The sequence below is a fragment of the Equus przewalskii genome, chromosome 3 (genome assembly GCF_037783145.1).
Source record: "Equus przewalskii isolate Varuska chromosome 3, EquPr2, whole genome shotgun sequence".
NCBI lineage: Eukaryota > Metazoa > Chordata > Mammalia > Perissodactyla > Equidae > Equus > Equus przewalskii.
Genome location: NC_091833.1, coordinates 102,403,923 through 102,420,194, shown reverse-complemented (window position 1 = coordinate 102,420,194; position 16,272 = coordinate 102,403,923). Strand labels below are relative to the sequence as shown.

The 16,272-nt window shown below is 34.0% G+C and overlaps 1 protein-coding gene across 3 annotated transcripts in view; it reads right to left on the bottom strand.

Moving 5' to 3' along the window:
- KCNIP4 (potassium voltage-gated channel interacting protein 4) overlaps positions 1 to 16,272 on the bottom strand; it is a 1,058,546-nt gene that overhangs the window by 934,431 nt on the left and 107,843 nt on the right. The gene's annotated exons all lie outside the window — the stretch shown is intronic.

The following is a 16,272-nucleotide window of genomic DNA, read 5'->3' as shown; positions in this document are numbered from 1 at the left end:
CCTGGATCCAGCATCACCAGGTGCCCCAAGAGGCTACACCCTCTGATGTCTTATCTCACCACCTCTCCTGATGCTGCAATAATCTTCAAATATTCCTGATACTCATAGAACCTTTTAAAAAGTCTGAGTTCTTCCAATCCAGAAGAAAAAGAAAATTCTTTCCCTTCTCTCTATTCCCCCTTTTAGAACAACTCACATTATCTCTACAACAAATGTAAGTCTTTACAGAAGAAAGCAAGGGTACCCAGCTTCAAGCAGATTTATTTTCTGCCCTGAAAAATCCCCATGGTGAAAACCTAAGTTATCTGGTTGAAATGGGGAAAGAACACACTGTAAAAAGAACAAATAGTGTTAAAAACACAAATTACACATTGCCATAGATTTTCCTGCTACAAAATAAATATTAACAGAAAAAATGTTATTTAATAATTTTTACAAGACCTAGACAAATAGCAGGGTAAAATAGAATCACTCTTCTCTCTATCAGAAATCGTTGTCGTCTATCTTAGTCAGACTGGGCTGCTATACAAAATACCATAGACTGGGTGGCTTAAACAACAAATATTTATTTCTCACAGTTCTAGAGGCTAGGAAGTCCAAGATGAAGGTGCCAGCAGATCCAGTGTCTGGTGAGAGCCCTCCTCTTGTTTGTAGGTGATCATCTTCTCCCTGTATCCTCACATGGTGGAGAGCAGAAAGAGGAAGCAAACTTCCAAAAGTCTCTTCTTATAAGGATACTAAGCCCACTATGAAGGCTCCACCCTCATGACCTAATTACTTCCCATCTCCAAATACCATCACATCAGGGTTAGGGGTTCAACAGATGCACTTTGGAGGAACACAAACATTCAGTCCATAACATCATCTTATAGAAAAACTTTCAAGAAACCTGCCCAGTGGTCACAAACTTTGCAACTTTACACAAGTATAGCAATTTGAGGACACACATCCAGTTATCACTTGTACAAAACCATAAATAAACATGAGTAAATGGAGAGAAGAGAGGAAAGAATCAGGCAGAGTAATGAGAATGTATTATTTTTGTTGCGTATGAAAACCCTTAAAATAAATAAGAGCTACATCTTGAAAATGTCAAAAATATCATTACAGCTTAACTTTTCCCATCAAATGCAGTAAACGATAAATGAAGGAGGGAAGTGCTCCCTTCAGACCCTTGTCATTTACCCTTTGCTTGATGAGAAATTATTGCAGAGACAGAAACACTCCCTGAAACAGTTTCATGAATCACTTTCACTGGTTTCTGTATAAAGACAGAATCATTCATATCCTAGATCTGAGCCATCATTGAATTAAATATGATTCTCAAAATGTATTGAGTGCCTCTCATGTGCCAGACATAGTGCTATGCGCTTTAAATACATCATTTCATGTAATAGCCAGAGAAATTCTTCTATGTCAGTATTTTTATTCTCTCTTCATAGGTAAAGAAAGCAAGGCTCAGAGAAGATAAGACAGCTTTTCAAGGCCGCACTAGGAATCATAGGTGTATAATTCACATCTTTCTAATCTAATCTTTTCCAGTCAAAGACCCTATGAAATGCCATAGATCCCTAGTCAAAGAGATACTGAGCAGAAATATTAACTTAAAAGTTTGGTAAAATCTGATATATTCTCTAGGCATTAAAGGAGCTGACTGAGCTCCAAGAAATACAAAAGACTAGAGAGAGATCTTTTCAGGCTCCCACACCTCTAAGGAGAAGAGAGGGAACTGAAGCTCCATTTACCCAAACTTCACAAATTCCAGCACTACCTCCAAACTAAGAGCACAGTAATGTCTCCTCCAGGCACATGGTGTCCTTAATGACTGTCTCAGTGTTCCGTCCCACAGGATATAATGTCCTCTTCCAGCAGAGACAATTATAATTCACATGGAACTTGTTGCCATGAGACTGAGGAGGGAGTCCCAGCTCTAACAAGAGTTACTTGTGCAACTTTGGCCAAAACACGTGCTCTTTCTCAAATCCATTTTTCACCAACTTTATAGAGTTTTGGGGACTCAGATAATATAAGCAAAAGTTCTGTGTAAACTATAAAACATTATATATATTACATCTGTAATTAACTCATTTAATCACTCATAAGAATGCTATGATCACAGTGTACATTGGCTTAAGAATGTAGAGTCTAGAACCATTTGCTTGTTGAATCTTGTGTCAAGCACAATCTAGCTATATACCAACTACATGGTTGGTGTATATATATATAGTATGTACCAACTATATACTACCAATATATAGCTATATGATCTTTGGCAGTTTATTTTACATATCTGTGCCTCAATCTCCTTGTTTGTAAAATGGAGATAATAATAAATTTGTGAGAATTAAACATGCTAACGTAAAATGAGAGTCATAATGTAAAATGGAGAAAACAACAAGGATTGTTGTGAGAAATGAATGTGGTAACACATTTAAAAACTTTCATAATGATATAATAAGTTGGGTATCTTTGTTAGTGAAATCATTACCACCACCACCATCATTGTTACCAGTACCATTATCACTAAATATCACTGAAGATCTCATAGTTCTTTAAGTGATGGAGCCCTCAGAGGTTTTAAATAAGATGAAAGGGGGAAAAAAACCCTGGCCTCTGGCTTTAATGTATATAGGATAATTATTTTCTGCAGACAGACATCTACAAGTATACATTGAGACTAAAAAAAATTGCTATGTTATATCATTTGATAAAAGCTAGATGCAAATGATCATGTTTATAAAGCTGGTCTCCATTCTCACGAAAGTACTGCTTGTGGAAATATTACTATAGAATACCTTTTCAATGAAAAACAGAGTTCATAAGGTCTTTTATTCAGATGTTTCCAAGCCAACACATTATCTCCCCCTCCCCCATTAAAAAGCTCTGGACTATCTGTCCCATCTAGGCTACCAGCTGGTATGATCTTCAGAAATATCGCCTCAATTCTGGGTACTAATTAGGTTTTTTCATATGAACAAATTGTATATTAACTGTATTTACAAGGAAAATTTTAAGTCCAGTTTCATCTTTGTGGCAGGTGACCTGATTTCAATAATGTAGATGAACCTCACAGGCAGGTCCTTTGGAGGTTGACCTGTTTCTACTATAAAAGCTATTGCTGGTGGGAACAATGGGATATTTTTGCCCTCATCCAAAACTAAACCTAGAATTATGATCTCATTTAAAAGGCAACTGTAACAGAAACCAACAGTGGGTTCAAAAGAATTTACAATGAAATTGCCAGATGAACAGGCACTACAAAAATGAACCCGAACATAATGTGTATGATGGTATACAAAACATCCATCATGCAATTAACTATTTCTAGCTAATATTGAATATAATTCTGAATATCCATGGACATTTGAACAAACTTTAGGAATTCAACAACTAAGCCATAACACAACTCATCTTTGTAAGGGAAACAGTCAAAAAGAAGAGAACTAAATTAAGAAGCTGAAAAGATAAAAGAACCACCCCCTCCTCCATCAAGTAAAATGTCTAGAGAAAGAAAGGCTTAGAATAAAGACAAGAACTTTCAAAAGCTGAGTTAAAGAGTTTTAGACTTTTAGAGGTCTTAGAGTCTGCTGATGACATCTCCTCCATAACATGCTCTCCTATTTTCAACTACAACTAATCCATGCAAATTTCATCCCCAGATGTCTAAATTTCTTCACAAAGTTTCAAATAGAGATTTTCCAGGAAATAAAAGGGAGCTATCTAGTTTTCTGTGCATTAATATTAGGTGAAGCTAAAACGTGGCAATAGCTTCCTGTTGCACGTAGAATAAAATCCCAGCCACTTTGAGTGTTCTGGAAGTATCTATCCACTTAAGCTTCATCTATCAGTGCTCTCTCCATTGATTGCTGGCCTTCAGCCACACGGACCCTCTTTCAGTTCACGGAAACAGGCAGGTCTCCACCCTCCCCACCAACAGTTCACAACACACCACACAGCACACACCACAGGTAGATTCCTTGGGTCCTCACTTTGATTTCACTTCTTCAGAGCTGTCTTACAATACAAAATCGTTCCTTCTTTTATTCTTCCCTACAGTTCCCTCCATTTATATTTCGATATTTGTTTGTTAACCTGCCTATTGCCTAGCTCCTGCAACAGACATTAAGTTTGGTGAATGCCAGGTCTATATCGTTCTATTCCTGCTATTTATCCAGGATCTTATGTTGTGGCAGTGAGATATGTAAGAAATACTTATTAAATAAAGGAAACCAACAGTATCTCAGACACCTATATAGTTGGAGGAAATAATGTAGTGATTTTTATTTTAAAAAGGAATTTTACAGTAACCTATTTTTGTGATCGCCTTTACGTGTGTGTGAGGTGTGTGTGTGTGTGCATGTGTATGAGGGAGGGAGAGAGAGAGAGAGAGAGACAAGAAGAGGAAAGAGAGGGAGAGAGGTTTAATTTTCAAAATATCACATAAAATTATAAAATCTGACCTTTGTTCAAACTTCTAAGGTCTGAGAGATATTTACATATTTTAGAGAGAAAATTAGGAAGCAGTCATTTTTGATGTGCAATATGAGATTTGGTCACTTTTAAGGACGCTGTGAACTAGGATTTAATCTTCAATGCTCATTATATTTAGTAGCTTAAAATACTGGAGCCATGCCCAGATGGAAAGTGGCAAGATATTTAAGACTGATGTAGCTAACTAAATGCCCTTTGGATAATAAAAAAGAGGCTTTCCATTAAAAGTAATGAATTGTTTCACTCTATTAGTTTGGATGGATTAGAAAGTTTAAAAGAATAAAATGGAGGCAGATATGCTAAGAAAATATCAGATGATCATAAAAAATTAGATATCCCCTTGGACTTATTTTTTCTATTCTCTTGTATAGTTCATGTTGAATGTCTATAGAATGAACAATAAAAGTAGAAGAAATCATTTTAAATGACCCTAAACTGTAAAATATGCATACACACACACACACACACACAAAGCATTGTAACCTTGATTTCCTATATGTGTTGACCCCATGCAGAACTTACTTATCTACAGCCAGTCAACATGTTTTGGAAATGAGCAAACAGGATCCTTATAAATTCAGAAAAGCATTTAGGCCATAGGAAACGATCAGAATTACGGGCACTGAATTCAGCTGATCAAGAGAAACAGATCACTATCAGAGTGGAAACTAATTCTGCTATCTGTCTCTTCCATTTTAATTCATAAAGTCAAGTAACGATCTTAGTCTAATGCAATTTTAGAATTGGAATGGGCCTTAGAAAGGTTCAGATGCTTTGTTTATTTTCCTGTGTCAATAATTTCATATTTGCATCATAATTGGATTTCTCTAACTTCTCTGACATTTCACTTGGTTTCAAGATCATTAAAGCTTTTCTGTTTCTTTAATCTAAATTTGGGTCCTACCCACATGACTCTTCATATGCAAACAAACCCATCAGAAAATAGCTGATTTCCACATTATAGAGCCATTCTACTTTGAGAGTCCAGGTTGGCAAAATCATCGTCACTGTTAACTGAATGTCACTCAACTGATAACCATTTTTATCACTGATAACTGAACATCAGGCTTATTCATTGTGAGAAAAGACTGAAATATATTTTCAGCTGCGTTATGTAATTCATTCCAAAGACCATGTTGCTATTTGAGGAAAAGACAGTCTTAATTTACAACTCCTGATCATAAAATGCAGGCGTCAATATTAGCCATTGTTAGTTTGGGAAAACTTGCTATTCTTTCATTTCTGTGTAGCATTATTAGAAGCCATTGTTGTTTCAGTGGTCAGATACCCAGTGGATAACCTGGCCTTTTAGCAGTTGTCTTGTGTGTCTTGACCAACCTGTGAAGCACAAGTTCAAAGTCAATATGGTTGAGGGTCCCTTTCAGCTCTATTCTCTGACTATAAGTAAGACATAAGCATCCTCCAGAAGGTGTCATTGAGGCCTGATTAATTTCCATGAATTACACTTTTAAGGTCATTGAATTTTTCACCAGGTAACATTAAAGGTAATACATTTCCTTGGGAAAAAGGAAGACAAAGCCATTTCATTAAAAAAGAAATAAAACCATTTTAAAATTTTACCTACAGTTGAAATTGTGCAGGAGAATTTTTAAACTTTAAATAGTGGATGGAAATTAATTTCCCATTGGATTTTGAGATCTTTCAGAGAAATTAGAAAACATGAGAATAAACATTATGGAAATGTTTTAATGGTCTGCATAAACTATTAAATGTAGAGTGGAATATGTGGTTACGGAAATCTCTTCATTTCAGCATTTCTTGTGAATCATCATAGCCCCACTATAACCCAGCACACAATAGGTGTTCAGTGATGATGAGGTAGATGAATGAATGAATGAGTAAATAGGTACTTAAAGTTTCAGCAGTTACTCACATTGCTTTATATTCTATATAAGTAAACTCCTTACTTAGAACATTTCAATTTAAAATTTTAAACTTTATTTATTAAACCTCTTACTTTAAAATGCCACAATGAGAGAATTTTACTTAAATAGGGAAGACTGATATTTCTGGCTTGGACTCTCAAATACTTCTTAGCTAACAAATAATAAAAGCACTTAATAACATCTTTCATAATTCATATCTTTACAATGATTTTCCTGAATGGAAGCACGTTTGACATATGCATCTAGAAATAAAAAGTAGCTCAAGATGCAGTTCTGAAGCTCATGTTTACAAAATAAAACACAAGGGAGAGAAGAAGCCCTCAACTTATTCTAGAATCAAAATCTACAATCAGTGAAATAGTCATTGACTTTGCATCAGGATTATAAATGAATTGATCAGGATTTCTACCTGGCATCCACACATATCATTTACCAAGAGACATATGACATACTGATATTATCTTTACAGGACGTAACACACACAAAATAATATTTTCAATTTTCCTTATGCTTTCAGAAAATGAAATGGCAAACAGCATACTGGGAGTCTTTTATTAGATGATAATAAAACTGTTTAATTAGTCAGTCTCCAGAGGCAGAACCATTCTCTAGAAGTCTTCCTGCGATTTCCTGTAATTACAAGTAAGAGAGTTCCTTCCTCTGAGATTTTATTAAGAACAAATCAAGAGTCCCAACCTGATAATCAAACCACAGATAGAGCCACAGGGTACTCAGCTCAACGTGTTACCCCAGACTCTTGATAATGTTACTCAAAAACACATGTTTTTACACACAAGTCTTTCTCTTATTTTCTAACCATGCATTCATCTAGCGTTTTGCTCCATGGTAAACTGCTAGTTTTCATGGTGTTGTCTCAACAAGTAGATTATAAAGTGGTAGAAACTATGTGCCTAGCAGATGGTTTAGCTATATTCAGCAGATATAAATCAAATTTACAAGGTAAAATACAAGATTATCACCAGTACTAAGTATTTTATTAAAATATCTATCCAATGATTTTCAGATAAATAATATACTTGACCAAGAAGTTGGAACTTAAATATAATTTTCCTTATTTATTATTTTGAAATAGTACCTACATCCCTTGGAAAAAAATATCTAATTTTCTATTTTCCTATTTCATGTCTCCCTTTTCTTCAATCCACAGTGTTAAAAATCAATGAGAAAGATACTTTTTAGACAAATATTTCATACACGAGCTGACTTCATGGAGGGTATATTATCAATTATAACAACACTTTGCACTTCCATAATATACACTTTTACAAGTTTTTTCATATTATTTAAGTTTATTTACATGAAAAGAAAATTTATCACATGGGTAAACAGAAATCTAACTTACAGGAGTTTAACTTGAGTTTTGCTAGAGGTTAAAGAAAAGTATGAATTATATGATTCGATTTTTTTCAGATCAAACCTGAATTTCAAAGAAATGCAAGCTTTCAACAGATTGCTTTATACTTCTTGTCCAAACATAAGTATGCATACCATTTCTATTCTGTCTCCAGAAAAATACGGTCCTTCTAGATCTCCCACACCACGATTCATTGGTAAGTCAAAAAAAAAATTCTTGGACCCCACCCCAACTATACTGAATCAAAATGGGGTAAAGGAAGGATGCTAGAATCTGCATATTAACAGGTATAAAAGATGTTTCTTAAATATATCAAAATTGAGAACTACTAACTAAGCTAGGAATTCAGCTTAAAAAGTTAGGAAAGCACACAGTCAGTGATTAAACTTTGAAATTTCTTGCCTTTGTGATATTATGATTGTAAAAGATGATTTTAGGAACCTCTTCTAGGAAATCACAAAAAGCTGACCACCAATTCCTCCCACTCCTGTATGGACATCCCTCTATAATGTGACTTTGCAGCTCCTTACAGTAAGAAATGGAATGTATATCTTCACCTCTTGGCATCAGGTCTTGGCCACGTGATATACTTCAGTCAATAGCACATTAGCAAACACATTAGCAAGGCAGAGACTTGGTGAGTGCTTCTGCATTGGGGCTTGCCCTGTCTTGCTGCTGTCATGTGAAGAAGCTTGGGCTAGCCTGCTAGATATTAGGGACACATGACACAGTTGCAGCCATCATTGCAGTCAACAGCCAGATATGTGAGTATCTGTTGACATGTGATCCAGTGGCACCCTGCCCCCAACCAATCTTCTAGCTGACCACAGCTGTGAAAGTGAGCCCAGGAGACGCCTGGAGAAAAACTGCCCAGCTGGGCCCCACCCAAATTGCCAAGCCACAGTATTTCAAGCTAATAAACGATTGTTGTTTTAAGCCACTGATATTGTGAGTGGTTTATTATATAGCAAAAGCTAACTGATATACCCCTTCCTACAAAAAGAAAAACAAATAGAAAATGGAGTTTTTGAAGGCAATTTTGATAGTGCCCAAACTTTACCACACCCTTGGATTATTTCATATGTTTCATTTCAGAACTTTACTTAAGTGGTAAACATATTTGTATAGGGCCAAGTGGCTTCCAGAAGCTCCGTCCTACCTAATGAAGTGCTACTGAGGGCTGTTACCCATTCAGGAGGAAAAAAATAAAAAATGAGCAAAATACTTTCTAGAAATAAACATAAGAAATATGCAATTGGAAAAAACAGCTATGACATTTAGTTTCAACTTTTACAAAGGAATTTCACTTGCATTATTGAAAATCTAATTGTACCATGGTAACTGCTTCCTCACAGATCACTTTTACTCCCAACCAGGGTATTTGTACAGAATGAAGCAAACTATACTGGAACATGAAATTTCTCATCATTATGTTTATGTAAAATATCTTGGAAGTCTGATCAATCATCAGGCTGCTTTCAAGTAAAATTTATTTATTATACTTATGATAATCAGAATTGTTCCCACATGATTGAAGATAAAGACATAAATTGTGTGACTATGTTTTAAAAACTAAGACTATAAAATATTACATATTATTATTATAACAACAATAATATTATACTGAGGAGAATTCCATTATCTAGACTCATTCATTGACTTAGTGAACATAAGAGTACCTACTCTGTTCCAGGCACATAGTACAGTATCAGGAATATTGAAGTTAATAAGACAGACAATGTTCTGCTTTCACGGAAACTACATTTTAACCAGAACAAGAAGATAATTTCTGGTATTTATAGGTTCTGTGAAGAAAACAAAACAGGTAAATGTGAAAGATCATGACAGATAATTTAGAATGGGGAATCAGGGACCTCTTAGGGAGGTGACATTTAAGACGAGACCTGAATGAAAAGAAAGAGCCAATCCTGTAAATTTTAAGGAGGGAAGATAGCAAATTCAAAGCACCTAAAGTGGGAATGAAATTGGCCTTTTCGGATTCCAAAAGAAGGCCAGCATGGCTGATACCTAGTAAGTTAAAAGGAAATTGTTAAGAGATAAGATTAGAAAGCTATAGAGGGATAGATCATATAGAATCTCATAAGCCATTAGATTTCATTCAGATCTTATCCTAAATGTCTGTGTACAGCTGAAATCTACGTTGTCATTTTTGACTGAGGTATATGGGGATTTTGCGTGCCAACAGAAATATTCAACTTGGAAAATCCACCATAAGCATACAAGAAGTACGGATTTGTGGGCCGGCTGGGTGGCGTAGTGGTTAAATTCATGCACTCCGCTTCGGGAGCCCAGAGTGGGTGGGTTTGGATCCCAAGTGAGGACCTACACGCTGCTCATCAAGCCATGCTGAGGCAGTGTCCCAAACAGAAAAAACAGAGGAAGATTGGCACAGGTGTTAGCTCAGCAACAATCTTCCTTACCAAAAATAAATAAATAAATAAGTATGGATTTGTTAACTAAAGCAATGCAGTGATTTCATACTGACTACACCAAATGAGTAAAAATCCAGAAACATTTGGACAAGCAGAATATTTCCATAAAAGGTCTACCATCCTAGTTAAAATCCTTTAAATACTTTCTGGACTCTTCCTACCCAGATATTTTGGTCTTAGTATATTCGTCTATATTCATGTATTAATAGAACAACAACAACAAAAAGTATAGAACTAGTCAATGAAGAGGTTATTTTCTTTAAAAGAACTTATTCAAACCAGTATAAGAGAAAAGCTGTAGGACTTCACTGAAATTAAGAGAATGGTTCCTGAAATAAGACTGCTTTAGTAAAGTAGCATTCATGTATATTAAAAATAACATTACATGCAGAAGAAAAATAAGGATGAATAAAAATTTGCAAGTAAGCTAAAGTTCAATGACTCTACTAAAAATGAAGTAATTGTAAATTGGAGAAAATGCTTTGCTATAAATAATGAAAGAAAATTTAATTCTTCTAAATTAACTATATAAATGATATCATTTACATATAATGAGAACTGAGTGAACAAGTAGGAATGCTTATGTTTTAGCTGAAAAGAGCTGAAGAATTTGCGATTTAAAGTAAATACTGAAAATCTATAAATGATGGCAGAAGCAATCTAAAAATAATTTTTTGAGTTCATTTGCACAATAGAAAAAAATGTTTAACATATACAGAACTGAATAATATAGGAAATAAATTACTATGGAAATGAATTTGAATAAACTGGTGTGTACTGTTATTGCTTCTTTACATGCAATATTTAGGAAGTGTTATGGATCCACTCATAAAAATTGAACAAGACTATATCTTACAGTAATAATCCAATTGGTCAATAACATGAATATATATAAGCAATAAAATTTAAAAACACAAAATAAAGTCCACAGTGCTTAAATATTTCACACTAAATAGGTGCTTCATAAAATCTAAAGTATACTGTGAAAAAAAATGGTTACAATTTGTGCATCTCAAAGTCCTTCTTAGTAAAAATTCATAAAACTGTGTTTAACTCCCATAGTCAACTAGTGAGAAAAAAAAATAAGAAGGAAGCAACAAAGGAGACTTAGGAACAAAGCAAAAGAAATGGAATTAAAAAATACTTCTTGGGGGACTTCAGTGTCTAGGAGTATAGAAGAAATAATCATAATGCTTAATATAATATCGAAAAAAATTTCTAACATACCTATGAGTTGAAACAAAGGAAGAATTTCAGACAGGCCAAAAACAAAGTTAAAGGAGAAACTAGTAGAAAATCAAGCACCAAAGTTTGCTTTCATCCTGAGGGTTTCTGACAAATTCCAGAAAACTTAAGATTTTTTGAAAGACGTCCAGAGGACAGGAAACCTCTGAATAAATACAGAACCACATAGTTGAAGAAGAAATAGTCTTGCCACACAAAACAGGATAACAAGGAACTTGCTTGTTTTGAATTTCTCACTGGGTTGAGGGAAAATAAATAAATAAACCCTCCTGAGAATGTATGAGCACAAGCAGGACCTCATATGGATTCAGTCTAAATTTACACGACTGTGTCATAAAAAGAGCAGTAAGCCAAAGATTTAATTTAAACTGTTCTAGGTGTGGTGGTGCTCCCTGATGTCTGAAATTACAACTGAAACCTTTCTCTAGGGAAAACTCCTTCAACACAGGCCTCAAAGAATTTCCATATATAAAGTTTTAAGTGAAATGAGCAGCTTTAAGTTAAAAACCAGAAAAAAAGCACTACTAACGAGAGTTGGCGGGGGGAAGACGGTAGAATCAGACTCACAAATGCTTCACTTATTGGAACTGTCTCCACAGGATGGGAAATATATATGTTAATAGCGCTAAAAATAAAATAGATTTTAAAATATGATTCAGGAGTAAGAGACTCATTTTTTAAAATTGTGAGTATATTTAAAAAATATAACAGAATTTCTATAAATAATATATAATGAAATTAATACTCAATGAAATGACTAAACAGATCAGAATATCATAATTGGTAAAATGGGAAACAGTTGCAAAGAATTCACCCTAATTGAAGCACAGAAAAACAAAGATATGGGGGAAAAAGATACACCACGGTAGAATAAGAAGATTTAACAAACACACAAGTGAATTCCCAGAAAAAGATAATTGAGAGAATTGAGAAGCAATAATATTCAGAGATAACAGAAATTTCCAAAACTTGAAAGACATGAATCATGAATTCTAGAAAGATATGTAAATTGAAAGCAATATAAGTAAAAAGGAATCCATTCCTAGATACATATAGTGAATTTATGGAATACTAAAGATAATGACAAGATCTTAGAGCAGGAAAAAAAGGAAAAGAGAGACCACTTAGGGCTTGACAGCAATTAGAATGATAACTAACTTCTAAGCAATCATACAATCAGCATGAAATAATATCTTCCAAATACTGAGAAGTGAAAAAAAAATCAAAATAAAATTATATACTCAATTCTATTGTCCAAAACCAAAAGTGAATCAGTGACATTTCAGACAAAAGCCAAAACAGTGTTTACCATAAACATATACTAAAACAATCACAGATGTACTTAAGACTGAAGAAAAATGATACCAGAAGGGAGATTTGAAAAGCAATAAGAAAAGATGAGGAATATGTTAGTTAATATTTTAGTAACTACTTTGCTGAGATATTTGGATTTGTTTCTACATTAATTGTGATTTCTCTTAGTCCTTTTTCCTTATTTTCTTTTCTTTATTTTTTTTACTCTTTATTGCTTTCTTTTAGATATTTTTTATTTTTCTCATTTCATTTTTTTTTCTTTGGCTGTTTGGAAGTTTTACACTCAGTTTTCATTCTTGATAGAAATCAATAACAAAAAAATAACTAGAAAAACTTCATATATTTGGAAAATTTAGAATACTGCAAATCACTTGTTGGTCCAAATAGAACTCATTAGGGAAACAGATGACATTTAAAATTTAATACTAGGATAACAAAACTTGGTGGATGCAGTTAACATGGCATACACAGAAAGGTTGGGAAAAGTTCAAAATTAATGAGTCCAGTGTCAACTTAAGAATTTTGAATGAGAACAGACTAAAGCTTAAAGAAACCAAAAGTATGAAAAAGTAGGAAAGCATGCAGAGTAGAAATTGACAAAATTGAAAACAAGCATGACTGAGAAGATCATAAAAGCAACAACAAAATAATCCTAGCATAGAAGTGACTTTTTTTCTACGTGTCTTTTATACCCCAGCTTCAATAAGGAATAATTAACAAATAAAAGTGTACATATTTAAAGTGTACAATATGATGATTTGATATACATCTACATTATGAAGTGAATACCAAGATCGAGTTAATTAATACGTTCATCACCTCACATAGTTAACTCTTTTTGTGGGTGTGATGAGAACTCCTAAGATCTACTCTTAGGAAATTTCATATCATATTATTAACTATAGTCACCATGATGTACATTAGATCCTCAGAACTTACTCATTTTATAGCTGAAAGTTTGCACCCTCTGATGAACATCTCCCAGTTCCCTGCCCTCCAGCCCCTAGCAACCACCTTTCTACTCTCTGTTTCTGTAAGACAGGCTTTTTTTTTTTTTAAGAGTCCACATATAAATGATACCATACAATGCTTGTCTTTCTCTCTTTCATATTTCACTTAGCATAATGCCCACCAGGTTCATCCATGTTGTTGCAAATGGCAGGATTTCCTTCATTCTCACGGCTGAATAATATTCCATTGTATATATACCACAATTTCTTTATCCATTCACCTGTCAACAGACACTTAGATTTGTTTCCATATCTTAGCTATTGAGAATAATGCTGCAATGAGCATGGGAGTGAAGATATCTCTTCCAGACATTGATTGTGCTTCCTTTGGATATACACCCAGGAATGGGATTTCTGGATTATATGGTAATTCCATTTTTAACTTTTTGAGGAACCTCCATTCTGTTTTCCATAATGAATGTAGCAAATTACATTCCCACAGTGTGCAATGGTTCCCTTTGCTCCACATCCTCATCAACATTTGCTACCTCTTATCTTTTTTGATAACAGCCATCTTAACAGGTGTGAGGTGATATCTTATTGAATTGCATTTCCCTGATGATTAATGATATTGAGCACTTTTCACATATCTGTTGGCCATTTGTATGTTTTCTTTGCAAAATTGTCTATTCAGGTCCTTTGCCCATCTTTAATCAGATTATTTGTGGTTTTTTGCTACTAAGTTGCATGAGTTCTTTACATATTTTGGATATTTACCCCTTATCAAATCTGTATTTGCCAATATGTTTTCTTTCCATAGGTTGCCTTTTCATTTTATTGTTTTTTTCCTTTGCTGTGCAGAAGCTTTTTAGTTTGATGTAGTTGCACTTGATTATTTAGCTTGTGCTGCCTATGCTGTTGGCATCATATCCAAAAAAACACTGCCAAGACCAAAATCAAGAAGCTTTTTCTCTGTGTTTTCTTCTGGGAGTTTTAAGGTTCCAAGTCTTACATTTACATCTTTAATCTATTTCAAGATAATTTTTGTGAGTAGTGTAAGGTAGGGATCCAGTTTCATTCTTTTGCATGTGGATTTCCAGTTTTCATAAGACCATTTATTGAAGAGACTGTTTCTCTATTGTGTGTTCTTGGCACCCTTGACAAATATTAGTTGGCCATATATGTGTGGGTTTATTTGCGGGCTTTCTATTCTGTTCCATTGGTCTATGGGCCTATTTTTATGCAGGTGTCATACTGTTTTGATTACCAAAAATCAATTAACGTGATATACCACATTAACAGAATTAAGTATAAAAACTATATGATCATCTCAATAGATGAAGAAAAAGCATTTGACAAAACTCAACATCCTTTTATGATAAAAAATTCCAAAAAATTAGGTATAGAAGGAATGGACCTCAACATAGTAAAGGCAAACCCACAGCTAACATCATCCTCCATGGGGAAAAGCTAAAAGTCTTTCCTTTAAGATCAGCAATAAGGCAAGGATACACATTCTCGTCACTTCTATTCAACATAGTACTGCAAGGCCCAGCCGGAACAATTAAGCAAGAAAAAGAAATAAAAGGCATCCAAACTGGAAATGAAGAAGTAAAACTGTCTCTGCTTGCAAATGACATAATCTTATATGTAGAAAATCCTAAAGACTTTATTTAAAAAACTGTTAGAATAGATGAATTCAGTAAAGTTGCAGGATACAAAATCAACATACAAAAATCAGTTGTGTTTCTATACACTATTCATCACAAGAAAAAAAAATTCTGTAACCACTATGTATGATAATAGATGTTAACAACACTTATTGTGGTGATCATTTTGCATTGTATACAAATATCAAATCATTATGTTGTATACCTGAAACTAATATAATGTTATATGTCAATTATACTTCAATTTAAAAAAGCCAATAAACTATCTGAAAGAGACATTACTAAAACAATCTTACTTACAATAGCTCAAAAACAACAAAATATTTAGATGTAAATTTAACCAAGGAGGTAAAAGACCTGTACAATGAAAACTACAAGACATTGACAAAAGAAAAAATATTTCATTAACGTCTTTTCATTGACAAGAAAAAGAAGACACAAATAAATGGAAAGATATCCTGTGTTCATGGATGGGAAGAATTAATATTAAAACATCCATACCACCCAAAATGGCCTACAGATTCAATGGAATCCCAATTAAAATTCCAATGGCAATTTTCACATAAATAGAAAAGCAATCCTAAAATTTGTATGGAACCAAAAAAGACCCCAAATAGCCAAAATAATCTCGAGAAAGAACAACAAAGCTGAAAGTGTCACACTTCCTGATTTCAAACTATATTACAAAGGTTTAATAATCAAAATAGAAGAGACATTCTGAAGATAAGTGATGTCTACAAAAGCCTACAGTGAACATTCCCCATTATGGTAAAATGCGCGATCTTAAAATCATTCCTTTTAAGACTAGGGAAAAGATAACACCTGGTATCACCACTTCTATTCTGTCTTGTAATGGAGATCCTAGCC